The sequence below is a fragment of the Balaenoptera ricei genome, chromosome 16 (assembly GCF_028023285.1).
Source record: "Balaenoptera ricei isolate mBalRic1 chromosome 16, mBalRic1.hap2, whole genome shotgun sequence".
NCBI classification, from domain to species: domain Eukaryota; kingdom Metazoa; phylum Chordata; class Mammalia; order Artiodactyla; family Balaenopteridae; genus Balaenoptera; species Balaenoptera ricei.
In genome coordinates, this window is record NC_082654.1 from 82,713,784 (window position 1) to 82,728,671 (window position 14,888).

Here is a 14,888-nt window from a genome sequence, read left to right on the forward strand (position 1 = left end):
TCTGGCTACACACGGAGCTTCATTGGCCGGGGTGGGGCTCACCTTGCCATGCTCTAGAGCTAAAGGGAATCTCAGCGTGAGTCCTCGCCTCGAGGTAAGGCCCTGAGTAGCCCTGCAGAAAGGGAGGCATGCAGCTCTTTCCCTGAGCTCTTAGTCGCTGTTTTGCTTTACTTTAAAGGAAGTACCCTTTTCAGGACTCCTAGGCCTCTCGGGTGAGCATCAATTTTGTTCCAAGATCCCTGAGTACCTCCACACCCCTGTAGGCCTGCTGAGCAACAACGAGGCCTATTGGTCCCTCGGAGGTCCTCTGTGTCTGCTGAGTCATAGGCAACACACTGCACTCTTTCTTCTGATATCTTGATTCACAGCACTCGCACAGGTTCACGAGCACCGTTCTAGCAAGTTCCAACATGCCGTGGAAATCGCACTCATTCCTTAGTCTGAGCTGCACAGAGAAAAACACTAGGCTTCTCCTTCCATCTAAGACCTCCTTCTTGAAGTCACCCTGCCATCAGGAGAAACACTGCTTGCGTTCTTATTGCAACTAAACACAGTTTTTCCTGTAGTACTGCAGGCTTTTGAAGAGGCACGGGCCCAGAGGCCTAGCTAGGGCGTTCCTTGGTGAGGCCGTTCACTAGATGCAGAACAGCCTGCCTCGAGAAGTTGATTCAGGGAAGCAACCAGTGTGTACTCTGTGTCTCTTTTGATTTGTTAGAAACCACAGAGATGTATGCTGCCTGTGCCAATGGTAATGGGGGCATGATGGTACTAGCCTTGCTTTCCATTTGGAAAGCTCCATGCTTGCTGCCGTGAAGCTCCCTGAAATTCTCTGCTGTTGACAGCCCTCTGGCCACTGTAGGCATGGGTGTGGGAAGAAAATGAGTTTTCTCTGGCTACACACGGAGCTTCATTGGCCGGGGTGGGGCTCACCTTGCCATGCTTTAGAGCTAAAGGGAATCTCAACGTGAGTCCTTGCCTCGAGGTAAGGCCCTGAGTAGCCCTGCAGAAAGGGAGGCATGCAGCTCTTTCCCTGAGCTCTTAGTCGCTGTTCTGCTTTACTTTAAAGGAAGTACCCTTTTCAGGACTCCTAGGCCTCTCGGGTGAGCATCATTTTTGTTCCAAGATCCCTGAGTACCTCCACACCCCTGTAGGCCTGCTGAGCAACAACGAGGCCCATTGGTCCCTCGGAGGTCCTCTGTGTCTGCTGAGTCATGGGAAACACACTGCACTCTTTCTTCTGATATCTTGATTCACAGCACTCGCACAGGTTCACGAGCACCGTTCTAGCAAGTTCCAACATGCCGTGGAAATCGCACTCATTCCTTAGTCTGAGCTGCACAGAGAAAAACACTAGGCTTCTCCTTCCATCTAAGACCTCCTTCCTGAAGTCACCCTGCCATCAGGAGAAACACTGCTTGCGTTCTTATTGCAACTAAACACAGTTTTTCCTGTAGCACTGCAGGCTTTTGAAGAGGCACGGGCCCAGAGGCCTAGCTAGGGCGTTCCTTGGTGAGGCCGTTCACTAGATGCAGGACAGCCTGCCTCGAGAAGTTGATTCAGGGAAGCAACCAGTGTGTACTCTGTGTCTCTTTTGATTTGTTAGAAACCACAGAGATGTATGCTGCCTGTGCCAATGGTAATGGGGGCATGATGGTACTAGCCTTGCTTTCCATTTGGAAAGTTCCATGCTTGCTGCCGTGAAGCTCCCTGAAATTCTCTGTTGTTGACAGCCCTCTGGCCACTGTAGGCATGGGTGTGGGAAGAAAATGAGTTTTCTCTGGCTACACACGGAGCTTCATTGGCCGGGGTGGGGCTCACCTTGCCATGCTCTAGAGCTAAAGGGAATCTCAACGTGAGTCCTTGCCTCGAGGTAAGGCCCTGAGTAGCCCTGCAGAAAGGGAGGCATGCAGCTCTTTCCCTGAGCTCTTAGTCGCTGTTCTGCTTTACTTTAAAGGAAGTACCCTTTTCAGGACTCCTAGGCCTCTCGGGTGAGCATCATTTTTGTTCCAAGATCCCTGAGTACCTCCACACCCCTGTAGGCCTGCTGAGCAACAACGAGGCCCATTGGTCCCTCGGAGGTCCTCTGTGTCTGCTGAGTCATGGGAAACACACTGCACTCTTTCTTCTGATATCTTGATTCACAGCACTCGCACAGGTTCACGAGCACCGTTCTAGCAAGTTCCAACATGCCGTGGAAATCGCACTCATTCCTTAGTCTGAGCTGCACAGAGAAAAACACTAGGCTTCTCCTTCCATCTAAGACCTCCTTCCTGAAGTCACCCTGCCATCAGGAGAAACACTGCTTGCGTTCTTATTGCAACTAAAGCACAGTTTTTCCTGTAGCACTGCAGGCTTTTGAAGAGGCACGGGCCCAGAGGCCTAGCTAGGGCGTTCCTTGGTGAGGCCGTTCACTAGATGCAGGACAGCCTGCCTCGAGAAGTTGATTCAGGGAAGCAACCAGTGTGTACTCTGTGTCTCTTTTGATTTGTTAGAAACCACAGAGATGTATGCTGCCTGTGCCAATGGTAATGGGGGCATGATGGTACTAGCCTTGCTTTCCATTTGGAAAGCTCCATGCTTGCGGCCGTGAAGCTCCCTGAAATTCTCTGCTGTTGACAGCCCTCTGGCCACTGTAGGCATGGGTTTGGGAAGAAAATGAGTTTTCTCTGGCTACACACGGAGCTTCATTGGCCGGGGTGGGGCTCACCTTGCCATGCTCTAGAGCTAAAGGGAATCTCAACGTGAGTCCTCGCCTCGAGGTAAGGCCCTGAGTAGCCCTGCAGAAAGGGAGGCATGCAGCTCTTTTCATGAGCGCTTAGTGGAGGTTCCGCCTTATGTCAAAGGACGTACCCTTTTCAGGACTCCTAGGCCCCTCGGAGGAGCATCATTTCTATTCCAAGATCACTGACGCACTCCAAACCCCTGTGGGCCTGCTGAGCAGCATTGATTCCCATACGTCCCTCGGAGGCCCTCTGTGTCTGCCGAGTCTCGGGCAACACACTGTATGTTACTTCAGGAGAGCCATATTTCCAGAGCAGTCGAACAGCATCAGAACCACATTTCTAGGCAGTCCAACATGCCCTGGAAGTTTGCGACATTGCCCTCGTCTGAGCTGCCCTGAGAAAACACTCTTCTTGGAATGTATCGAGGACCTCTTTCCTGAAGTCACTCTATTCAAGGAGAAATACAGCATCCTAACATGCTGTGTCGCTCACAGTGCAAGCAACGTGAGAACTTGCCTCGAGGTAAGGCCCTGCAATGCTATGCAGAAGCGGAGGCGTGTAGCAGTTTCCATGAGGCCGTAGTCGCAGCTCTGCAGCATTTTAACGCCAGTACGCTTTTCAGGACACCTAGGTGCCTCGCCTGGAAACCCTGTTCCCTGCAAGAACACCGAGTACCCTCAGGCTCCCCTGGCCCTTCTAAGCAATATCCAGGCCCGTAGCTTTCCGACTCACAGTGTGTCTGCCGAGTGTAGGGCCACACAGTGCACTCTAATTGGGACATCTTGATTTAGCCAGCACCTGCACAGTTTTATGGGCACCGTTCTAGCAAGTTCCAACATGCCGTGGAAGTCGCACTCATTCCCTAGTCTGAGCTGCACAGAGAAAAACACTAGGCTTCTCCTTCCATCCAGGACCTCCTACCTGAAGTCACCCTGCCTCAGGAGAAAGACGGCTTGTGTTCCTATTGCAACTGAAGCACAGTTTTTCCTGTAGCACTGCAGGTTTGGAAGAGGCAAGGGCCCAGAGGCCTAGCTAAGGCTTTCCTTGGTGAGGCCGTTCACTAGATGCAGAACACGCTGCCTCGAGAAGTTGATTCAGGGAAGCAACCAGTGTGTACTCTGTGTCTCATTTGACTTGTTAAAAAACCACAGAGATGTATGCTGCCTGTGCCCATGGAAATGGGGGCATGATGGTACTAGCCTTGATTTCCATTTGGAAAGCTCCATGCTTGCTGCCGTGAAGCTCCCTGAAATTCTCTGCTGTTGACAGCCCTCTGGCCACTGTAGGCATGGGTGTGGGAAGAAAATGAGTTTTCTCTGGCTACACACGGAGCTTCATTGGCCGGGGTGGGGCTCACCTTGCCATGCTCTAGAGCTAAAGGGAATCTCAGCGTGAGTCCTCGCCTCGAGGTAAGGCCCTGAGTAGCCCTGCAGAAAGGGAGGCATGCAGCTCTTTCCCTGAGCTCTTAGTCGCTGTTTTGCTTTACTTTAAAGGAAGTACCCTTTTCAGGACTCCTAGGCCTCTCGGGTGAGCATCAATTTTGTTCCAAGATCCCTGAGTACCTCCACACCCCTGTAGGCCTGCTGAGCAACAACGAGGCCTATTGGTCCCTCGGAGGTCCTCTGTGTCTGCTGAGTCATAGGCAACACACTGCACTCTTTCTTCTGATATCTTGATTCACAGCACTCGCACAGGTTCACGAGCACCGTTCTAGCAAGTTCCAACATGCCGTGGAAATCGCACTCATTCCTTAGTCTGAGCTGCACAGAGAAAAACACTAGGCTTCTCCTTCCATCTAAGACCTCCTTCTTGAAGTCACCCTGCCATCAGGAGAAACACTGCTTGCGTTCTTATTGCAACTAAACACAGTTTTTCCTGTAGTACTGCAGGCTTTTGAAGAGGCACGGGCCCAGAGGCCTAGCTAGGGCGTTACTTGGTGAGGCCGTTCACTAGATGCAGAACAGCCTGCCTCGAGAAGTTGATTCAGGGAAGCAACCAGTGTGTACTCTGTGTCTCTTTTGATTTGTTAGAAACCACAGAGATGTATGCTGCCTGTGCCAATGGTAATGGGGGCATGATGGTACTAGCCTTGCTTTCCATTTGGAAAGCTCCATGCTTGCTGCCGTGAAGCTCCCTGAAATTCTCTGCTGTTGACAGCCCTCTGGCCACTGTAGGCATGGGTGTGGGAAGAAAATGAGTTTTCTCTGGCTACACACGGAGCTTCATTGGCCGGGGTGGGGCTCACCTTGCCATGCTTTAGAGCTAAAGGGAATCTCAACGTGAGTCCTTGCCTCGAGGTAAGGCCCTGAGTAGCCCTGCAGAAAGGGAGGCATGCAGCTCTTTCCCTGAGCTCTTAGTCGCTGTTCTGCTTTACTTTAAAGGAAGTACCCTTTTCAGGACTCCTAGGCCTCTCGGGTGAGCATCATTTTTGTTCCAAGATCCCTGAGTACCTCCACACCCCTGTAGGCCTGCTGAGCAACAACGAGGCCCATTGGTCCCTCGGAGGTCCTCTGTGTCTGCTGAGTCATGGGAAACACACTGCACTCTTTCTTCTGATATCTTGATTCACAGCACTCGCACAGGTTCACGAGCACCGTTCTAGCAAGTTCCAACATGCCGTGGAAATCGCACTCATTCCTTAGTCTGAGCTGCACAGAGAAAAACACTAGGCTTCTCCTTCCATCTAAGACCTCCTTCCTGAAGTCACCCTGCCATCAGGAGAAACACTGCTTGCGTTCTTATTGCAACTAAACACAGTTTTTCCTGTAGCACTGCAGGCTTTTGAAGAGGCACGGGCCCAGAGGCCTAGCTAGGGCGTTCCTTGGTGAGGCCGTTCACTAGATGCAGGACAGCCTGCCTCGAGAAGTTGATTCAGGGAAGCAACCAGTGTGTACTCTGTGTCTCTTTTGATTTGTTAGAAACCACAGAGATGTATGCTGCCTGTGCCAATGGTAATGGGGGCATGATGGTACTAGCCTTGCTTTCCATTTGGAAAGCTCCATGCTTGCGGCCGTGAAGCTCCCTGAAATTCTCTGCTGTTGACAGCCCTCTGGCCACTGTAGGCATGGGTTTGGGAAGAAAATGAGTTTTCTCTGGCTACACACGGAGCTTCATTGGCCGGGGTGGGGCTCACCTTGCCATGCTCTAGAGCTAAAGGGAATCTCAACGTGAGTCCTCGCCTCGAGGTAAGGCCCTGAGTAGCCCTGCAGAAAGGGAGGCATGCAGCTCTTTTCATGAGCGCTTAGTGGAGGTTCCGCCTTATGTCAAAGGACGTACCCTTTTCAGGACTCCTAGGCCCCTCGGAGGAGCATCATTTCTATTCCAAGATCACTGACGCACTCCAAACCCCTGTGGGCCTGCTGAGCAGCATTGATTCCCATACGTCCCTCGGAGGCCCTCTGTGTCTGCCGAGTCTCGGGCAACACACTGTATGTTACTTCAGGAGAGCCATATTTCCAGAGCAGTCGAACAGCATCAGAACCACATTTCTAGGCAGTCCAACATGCCCTGGAAGTTTGCGACATTGCCCTCGTCTGAGCTGCCCTGAGAAAACACTCTTCTTGGAATGTATCGAGGACCTCTTTCCTGAAGTCACTCTATTCAAGGAGAAATACAGCATCCTAACATGCTGTGTCGCTCACAGTGCAAGCAACGTGAGAACTTGCCTCGAGGTAAGGCCCTGCAATGCTATGCAGAAGCGGAGGCGTGTAGCAGTTTCCATGAGGCCGTAGTCGCAGCTCTGCAGCATTTTAACGCCAGTACGCTTTTCAGGACACCTAGGTGCCTCGCCTGGAAACCCTGTTCCCTGCAAGAACACCGAGTACCCTCAGGCTCCCCTGGCCCTTCTAAGCAATATCCAGGCCCGTAGCTTTCCGACTCACAGTGTGTCTGCCGAGTGTAGGGCCACACAGTGCACTCTAATTGGGACATCTTGATTTAGCCAGCACCTGCACAGTTTTATGGGCACCGTTCTAGCAAGTTCCAACATGCCGTGGAAGTCGCACTCATTCCCTAGTCTGAGCTGCACAGAGAAAAACACTAGGCTTCTCCTTCCATCCAGGACCTCCTACCTGAAGTCACCCTGCCTCAGGAGAAAGACGGCTTGTGTTCCTATTGCAACTGAAGCACAGTTTTTCCTGTAGCACTGCAGGTTTGGAAGAGGCAAGGGCCCAGAGGCCTAGCTAAGGCTTTCCTTGGTGAGGCCGTTCACTAGATGCAGAACACGCTGCCTCGAGAAGTTGATTCAGGGAAGCAACCAGTGTGTACTCTGTGTCTCATTTGACTTGTTAAAAAACCACAGAGATGTATGCTGCCTGTGCCCATGGAAATGGGGGCATGATGGTACTAGCCTTGATTTCCATTTGGAAAGCTCCATGCTTGCTGCCGTGAAGCTCCCTGAAATTCTCTGCTGTTGACAGGCCCCTGGCCACTCTAGCATTGGTGTGGGAAGAAAATGAGTTTTCTCTGGCTACACACGGAGCTTTTTTGGCCGGGGTGGGGCTCACCTTGCCATGCTCTAGAGCTAAAGGGAATCTCAACGTGAGTCCTTGCCTCGAGGTAAGGCCCTGAGTAGCCCTGCAGAAAGGGAGGCATGCAGCTCTTTTCATGAGCTCTTAGACGCTGTTCTGCTTTACTTTAAAGGAAGTACCCTTTTCAGGTCTCCTAGGCCTCTCGGGTGAGCATCATTTTTGTTCCAAGATCCCTGAGTACCTCCACACCCCTGTAGGCCTGCTGAGCAACAACGAGGCCCATTGGTCCCTCGGAGGTCCTCTGTGTCTGCTGAGTCATAGGCAACACACTGCACTCTTTCTTGTGATATCTTGATTCACAGCACTCGCACAGGTTCACGAGCACCGTTCTAGCAAGCTCCAACATGCCGTGGAAATCGCACTCATTCCTTAGTCTGAGCTGCACAGAGAAAAACACTAGGCTTCTCCTTCCATCTAAGACCTCCTTCCTGAAGTCACCCTGCCATCAGGAGAAACACTGCTTGCGTTCTTACTGCAACTAAAGCACAGTTTTTCCTGTAGCACTGCAGGCTTTTGAAGAGGCACGGGCCCAGAGGCCTAGCTAGGGCGTTCCTTGGTGAGGCCGTTCACTAGATGCAGAACAGCCTGCCTCGAGAAGTTGATTCAGGGAAGCAACCAGTGTGTACTCTGTGTCTCTTTTGATTTGTTAGAAACCACAGAGATGTATGCTGCCTGTGCCAATGGTAATGGGGGCATGATGGTACTAGCCTTGCTTTCCATTTGGAAAGTTCCATGCTTGCTGCCGTGAAGCTCCCTGAAATTCTCTGCTGTTGACAGCCCTCTGGCCACTGTAGGCATGGGTGTGGGAAGAAAATGAGTTTTCTCTGGCTACACACGGAGCTTCATTGGCCGGGGTGGGGCTCACCTTGCCATGCTCTAGAGCTAAAGGGAATCTCAGCGTGAGTCCTCGCCTCGAGGTAAGGCCCTGAGTAGCCCTGCAGAAAGGGAGGCATGCAGCTCTTTCCCTGAGCTCTTAGTCGCTGTTTTGCTTTACTTTAAAGGAAGTACCCTTTTCAGGACTCCTAGGCCTCTCGGGTGAGCATCAATTTTGTTCCAAGATCCCTGAGTACCTCCACACCCCTGTAGGCCTGCTGAGCAACAACGAGGCCTATTGGTCCCTCGGAGGTCCTCTGTGTCTGCTGAGTCATGGGAAACACACTGCACTCTTTCTTCTGATATCTTGATTCACAACACTCGCACAGGTTCACGAGCACCGTTCTAGCAAGTTCCAACATGCTGTGGAAATCGCACTCATTCCTTAGTCTGAGCTGCACAGAGAAAAACACTAGGCTTCTCCTTCCCTCTAAGACCTCCTTCTTGAAGTCACCCTGCCATCAGGAGAAACACTGCTTGCGTTCTTACTGCAACTAAAGCACAGTTTTTCCTGTAGCACTGCAGGCTTTTGAAGAGGCACGGGCCCAGAGGCCTAGCTAGGGCGTTCCTTGGTGAGGCTGTTCACTAGATGCAGAACACGCTGCCTCGAGAAGTTGATTCAGGGAAGCAACCAGTGTGTACTCTGTGTCTCTTTTGATTTGTTACAAACCACAGAGATGTATGTTGCCTGTGCCAATGGTAATGGCGGCATGATGGTACTAGCCTTGCTTTCCATTTGGAAAGCTCCATGCTTGCTGCCGTGAAGTTCCCTGAAATTCTCTGCTGTTGACAGCCCTCTGGCCACTGTAGGCATGGGTGTGGGAAGAAAATGAGTGTTCTCTGGCTACACACGGAGCTTCATTGGCCGGGGTGGGGCTCACCTTGCCATGCTCTAGAGCTAAAGGGAATCTCAGCCTGAGTCCTCGCCTCGAGGTAAGGCCCTGAGTAGCCCTGCAGAAAGGGAGGCATGCAGCTCTTTTCATGAGCGCTTAGTGGAGGTTCCGCCTTATGTCAAAGGACGTACCCTTTTCAGGACTCCTAGGCCCGTCGGGTGAGCATCATTTCTGTTCCAAGATCACTGACGCACTCCAAACCCCTGTGGGCCTGCTGAGCAGCATTGATTCCCATACGTCCCTCGGAGGCCCTCTGTGTCTGCCGAGTCTCGGGCAACACACTGTATGTTACTTCAGGAGAGCCATATTTCCAGAGCAGTCGAACAGCATCAGAACCACATTTCTAGGCAGTCCAACATGCCCTGGAAGTTTGCGACATTGCCCTCGTCTGAGCTGCCCTGAGAAAACACTCTTCTTGGAATGTATCGAGGACCTCTTTCCTGAAGTCACTCTATTCAAGGAGAAATACAGCATCCTAACATGCTGTGTCGCTCACAGTGCAAGCAACGTGAGAACTTGCCTCGAGGTAAGGCCCTGCAATGCTATGCAGAAGCGGAGGCGTGTAGCAGTTTCCATGAGGCCGTAGTCGCAGCTCTGCAGCATTTTAACGCCAGTACGCTTTTCAGGACACCTAGGTGCCTCGCCTGGAAACCCTGTTCCCTGCAAGAACACCGAGTACCCTCAGGCTCCCCTGGCCCTTCTAAGCAATATCCAGGCCCGTAGCTTTCCGACTCACAGTGTGTCTGCCGAGTGTAGGGCCACACAGTGCACTCTAATTGGGACATCTTGATTTAGCCAGCACCTGCACAGTTTTATGGGCACCGTTCTAGCAAGTTCCAACATGCCGTGGAAGTCGCACTCATTCCCTAGTCTGAGCTGCACAGAGAAAAACACTAGGCTTCTCCTTCCATCCAGGACCTCCTACCTGAAGTCACCCTGCCTCAGGAGAAAGACGGCTTGTGTTCCTATTGCAACTGAAGCACAGTTTTTCCTGTAGCACTGCAGGTTTGGAAGAGGCAAGGGCCCAGAGGCCTAGCTAAGGCTTTCCTTGGTGAGGCCGTTCACTAGATGCAGAACACGCTGCCTCGAGAAGTTGATTCAGGGAAGCAACCAGTGTGTACTCTGTGTCTCATTTGACTTGTTAAAAAACCACAGAGATGTATGCTGCCTGTGCCCATGGAAATGGGGGCATGATGGTACTAGCCTTGCTTTCCATTTGGAAAGTTCCATGCTTGCTGCCGTGAAGCTCCCTGAAATTCTCTGTTGTTGACAGCCCTCTGGCCACTGTAGGCATGGGTGTGGGAAGAAAATGAGTTTTCTCTGGCTACACACGGAGCTTCATTGGCCGGGGTGGGGCTCACCTTGCCATGCTCTAGAGCTAAAGGGAATCTCAGCGTGAGTCCTCGCCTCGAGGTAAGGCCCTGAGTAGCCCTGCAGAAAGGGAGGCATGCAGCTCTTTCCCTGAGCTCTTAGTCGCTGTTTTGCTTTACTTTAAAGGAAGTACCCTTTTCAGGACTCCTAGGCCTCTCGGGTGAGCATCAATGATGTTCCAAGATCCCTGAGTACCTCCACACCCCTGTAGGCCTGCTGAGCAACAACGAGGCCTATTGGTCCCTCGGAGGTCCTCTGTGTCTGCTGAGTCATGGGAAACACACTGCACTCTTTCTTCTGATATCTTGATTCACAACACTCGCACAGGTTCACGAGCACCGTTCTAGCAAGTTCCAACATGCCGTGGAAATCGCACTCATTCCTTAGTCTGAGCTGCACAGAGAAAAACACTAGGCTTCTCCTTCCATCTAAGACCTCCTTCTTGAAGTCACCCTGCCATCAGGAGAAACACTGCTTGCGTTCTTATTGCAACTAAAGCACAGTTTTTCCTGTAGCACTGCAGGCTTTTGAAGAGGCACGGGCCCAGAGGCCTAGCTAGGGCGTTCCTTGGTGAGGCCGTTCACTAGATGCAGAACAGCCTGCCTCGAGAAGTTGATTCAGGGAAGCAACCAGTGTGTACTCTGTGTCTCTTTTGATTTGTTAGAAACCACAGAGATGTATGCTGCCTGTGCCAATGGTAATGGGGGCATGATGGTACTAGCCTTGCTTTCCATTTGGAAAGCTCCATGCTTGCTGCCGTGAAGCTCCCTGAAATTCTCTGCTGTTGACAGCCCTCTGGCCACTGTAGGCATGGGTGTGGGAAGAAAATGAGTTTTCTCTGGCTACACACGGAGCTTCATTGGCCGGGGTGGGGCTCACCTTGCCATGCTCTAGAGCTAAAGGGAATCTCAACGTGAGTCCTCGCCTCGAGGTAAGGCCCTGAGTAGCCCTGCAGAAAGGGAGGCATGCAGCTCTTTCCCTGAGCTCTTAGTCGCTGTTCTGCTTTACTTTAAAGGAAGTACCCTTTTCAGGACTCCTAGGCCTCTCGGGTGAGCATCATTTTTGTTCCAAGATCCCTGAGTACCTCCACACCCCTGTAGGCCTGCTGAGCAACAACGAGGCCCATTGGTCCCTCGGAGGTCCTCTGTGTCTGCTGAGTCATGGGAAACACACTGCACTCTTTCTTCTGATATCTTGATTCACAGCACTCGCACAGGTTCACGAGCACCGTTCTAGCAAGTTCCAACATGCCGTGGAAATCGCACTCATTCCTTAGTCTGAGCTGCACAGAGAAAAACACTAGGCTTCTCCTTCCATCTAAGACCTCCTTCCTGAAGTCACCCTGCCATCAGGAGAAACACTGCTTGCGTTCTTATTGCAACTAAAGCACAGTTTTTCCTGTAGCACTGCAGGCTTTTGAAGAGGCACGGGCCCAGAGGCCTAGCTAGGGCGTTCCTTGGTGAGGCCGTTCACTAGATGCAGAACAGCCTGCCTCGAGAAGTTGATTCAGGGAAGCAACCAGTGTGTACTCTGTGTCTCTTTTGATTTGTTAGAAACCACAGAGATGTATGCTGCCTGTGCCAATGGTAATGGGGGCATGATGGTACTAGCCTTGCTTTCCATTTGGAAAGCTCCATGCTTGCGGCCGTGAAGCTCCCTGAAATTCTCTGCTGTTGACAGCCCTCTGGCCACTGTAGGCATGGGTTTGGGAAGAAAATGAGTTTTCTCTGGCTACACACGGAGCTTCATTGGCCGGGGTGGGGCTCACCTTGCCATGCTCTAGAGCTAAAGGGAATCTCAGCCTGAGTCCTCGCCTCGAGGTAAGGCCCTGAGTAGCCCTGCAGAAAGGGAGGCATGCAGCTCTTTTCATGAGCGCTTAGTGGAGGTTCCGCCTTATGTCAAAGGACGTACCCTTTTCAGGACTCCTAGGCCCGTCGGGTGAGCATCATTTCTGTTCCAAGATCACTGACGCACTCCAAACCCCTGTGGGCCTGCTGAGCAGCATTGATTCCCATACGTCCCTCGGAGGCCCTCTGTGTCTGCCGAGTCTCGGGCAACACACTGTATGTTACTTCAGGAGAGCCATATTTCCAGAGCAGTCGAACAGCATCAGAACCACATTTCTAGGCAGTCCAACATGCCCTGGAAGTTTGCGACATTGCCCTCGTCTGAGCTGCCCTGAGAAAACACTCTTCTTGGAATGTATCGAGGACCTCTTTCCTGAAGTCACTCTATTCAAGGAGAAATACAGCATCCTAACATGCTGTGTCGCTCACAGTGCAAGCAACGTGAGAACTTGCCTCGAGGTAAGGCCCTGCAATGCTATGCAGAAGCGGAGGCGTGTAGCAGTTTCCATGAGGCCGTAGTCGCAGCTCTGCAGCATTTTAACGCCAGTACGCTTTTCAGGACACCTAGGTGCCTCGCCTGGAAACCCTGTTCCCTGCAAGAACACCGAGTACCCTCAGGCTCCCCTGGCCCTTCTAAGCAATATCCAGGCCCGTAGCTTTCCGACTCACAGTGTGTCTGCCGAGTGTAGGGCCACACAGTGCACTCTAATTGGGACATCTTGATTTAGCCAGCACCTGCACAGTTTTATGGGCACCGTTCTAGCAAGTTCCAACATGCCGTGGAAGTCGCACTCATTCCCTAGTCTGAGCTGCACAGAGAAAAACACTAGGCTTCTCCTTCCATCCAGGACCTCCTACCTGAAGTCACCCTGCCTCAGGAGAAAGACGGCTTGTGTTCCTATTGCAACTGAAGCACAGTTTTTCCTGTAGCACTGCAGGTTTGGAAGAGGCAAGGGCCCAGAGGCCTAGCTAAGGCTTTCCTTGGTGAGGCCGTTCACTAGATGCAGAACACGCTGCCTCGAGAAGTTGATTCAGGGAAGCAACCAGTGTGTACTCTGTGTCTCATTTGACTTGTTAAAAAACCACAGAGATGTATGCTGCCTGTGCCCATGGAAATGGGGGCATGATGGTACTAGCCTTGCTTTCCATTTGGAAAGTTCCATGCTTGCTGCCGTGAAGCTCCCTGAAATTCTCTGTTGTTGACAGCCCTCTGGCCACTGTAGGCATGGGTGTGGGAAGAAAATGAGTTTTCTCTGGCTACACACGGAGCTTCATTGGCCGGGGTGGGGCTCACCTTGCCATGCTCTAGAGCTAAAGGGAATCTCAGCGTGAGTCCTCGCCTCGAGGTAAGGCCCTGAGTAGCCCTGCAGAAAGGGAGGCATGCAGCTCTTTCCCTGAGCTCTTAGTCGCTGTTCTGCTTTACTTTAAAGGAAGTACCCTTTTCAGGTCTCCTAGGCCTCTCGGGTGAGCATCAATGATGTTCCAAGATCCCTGAGTACCTCCACACCCCTGTAGGCCTGCTGAGCAACAACGAGGCCTATTGGTCCCTCGGAGGTCCTCTGTGTCTGCTGAGTCATGGGAAACACACTGCACTCTTTCTTCTGATATCTTGATTCACAACACTCGCACAGGTTCACGAGCACCGTTCTAGCAAGTTCCAACATGCCGTGGAAATCGCACTCATTCCTTAGTCTGAGCTGCACAGAGAAAAACACTAGGCTTCTCCTTCCATCTAAGACCTCCTTCTTGAAGTCACCCTGCCATCAGGAGAAACACTGCTTGCGTTCTTATTGCAACTAAACACAGTTTTTCCTGTAGCACTGCAGGCTTTTGAAGAGGCACGGGCCCAGAGGCCTAGCTAGGGCGTTCCTTGGTGAGGCCGTTCACTAGATGCAGAACAGCCTGCCTCGAGAAGTTGATTCAGGGAAGCAACCAGTGTGTACTCTGTGTCTCTTTTGATTTGTTAGAAACCACAGAGATGTATGCTGCCTGTGCCAATGGTAATGGGGGCATGATGGTACTAGCCTTGCTTTCCATTTGGAAAGCTCCATGCTTGCTGCCGTGAAGCTCCCTGAAATTCTCTGCTGTTGACAGCCCTCTGGCCACTGTAGGCATGGGTGTGGGAAGAAAATGAGTTTTCTCTGGCTACACACGGAGCTTCATTGGCCGGGGTGGGGCTCACCTTGCCATGCTCTAGAGCTAAAGGGAATCTCAACGTGAGTCCTTGCCTCGAGGTAAGGCCCTGAGTAGCCCTGCAGAAAGGGAGGCATGCAGCTCTTTCCCTGAGCTCTTAGTCGCTGTTCTGCTTTACTTTAAAGGAAGTACCCTTTTCAGGACTCCTAGGCCTCTCGGGTGAGCATCATTTTTGTTCCAAGATCCCTGAGTACCTCCACACCCCTGTAGGCCTGCTGAGCAACAACGAGGCCCATTGGTCCCTCGGAGGTCCTCTGTGTCTGCTGAGTCATGGGAAACACACTGCACTCTTTCTTCTGATATCTTGATTCACAGCACTCGCACAGGTTCACGAGCACCGTTCTAGCAAGTTCCAACATGCCGTGGAAATCGCACTCATTCCTTAGTCTGAGCTGCACAGAGAAAAACACTAGGCTTCTCCTTCCATCTAAGACCTCCTTCCTGAAGTCACCCTGCCAT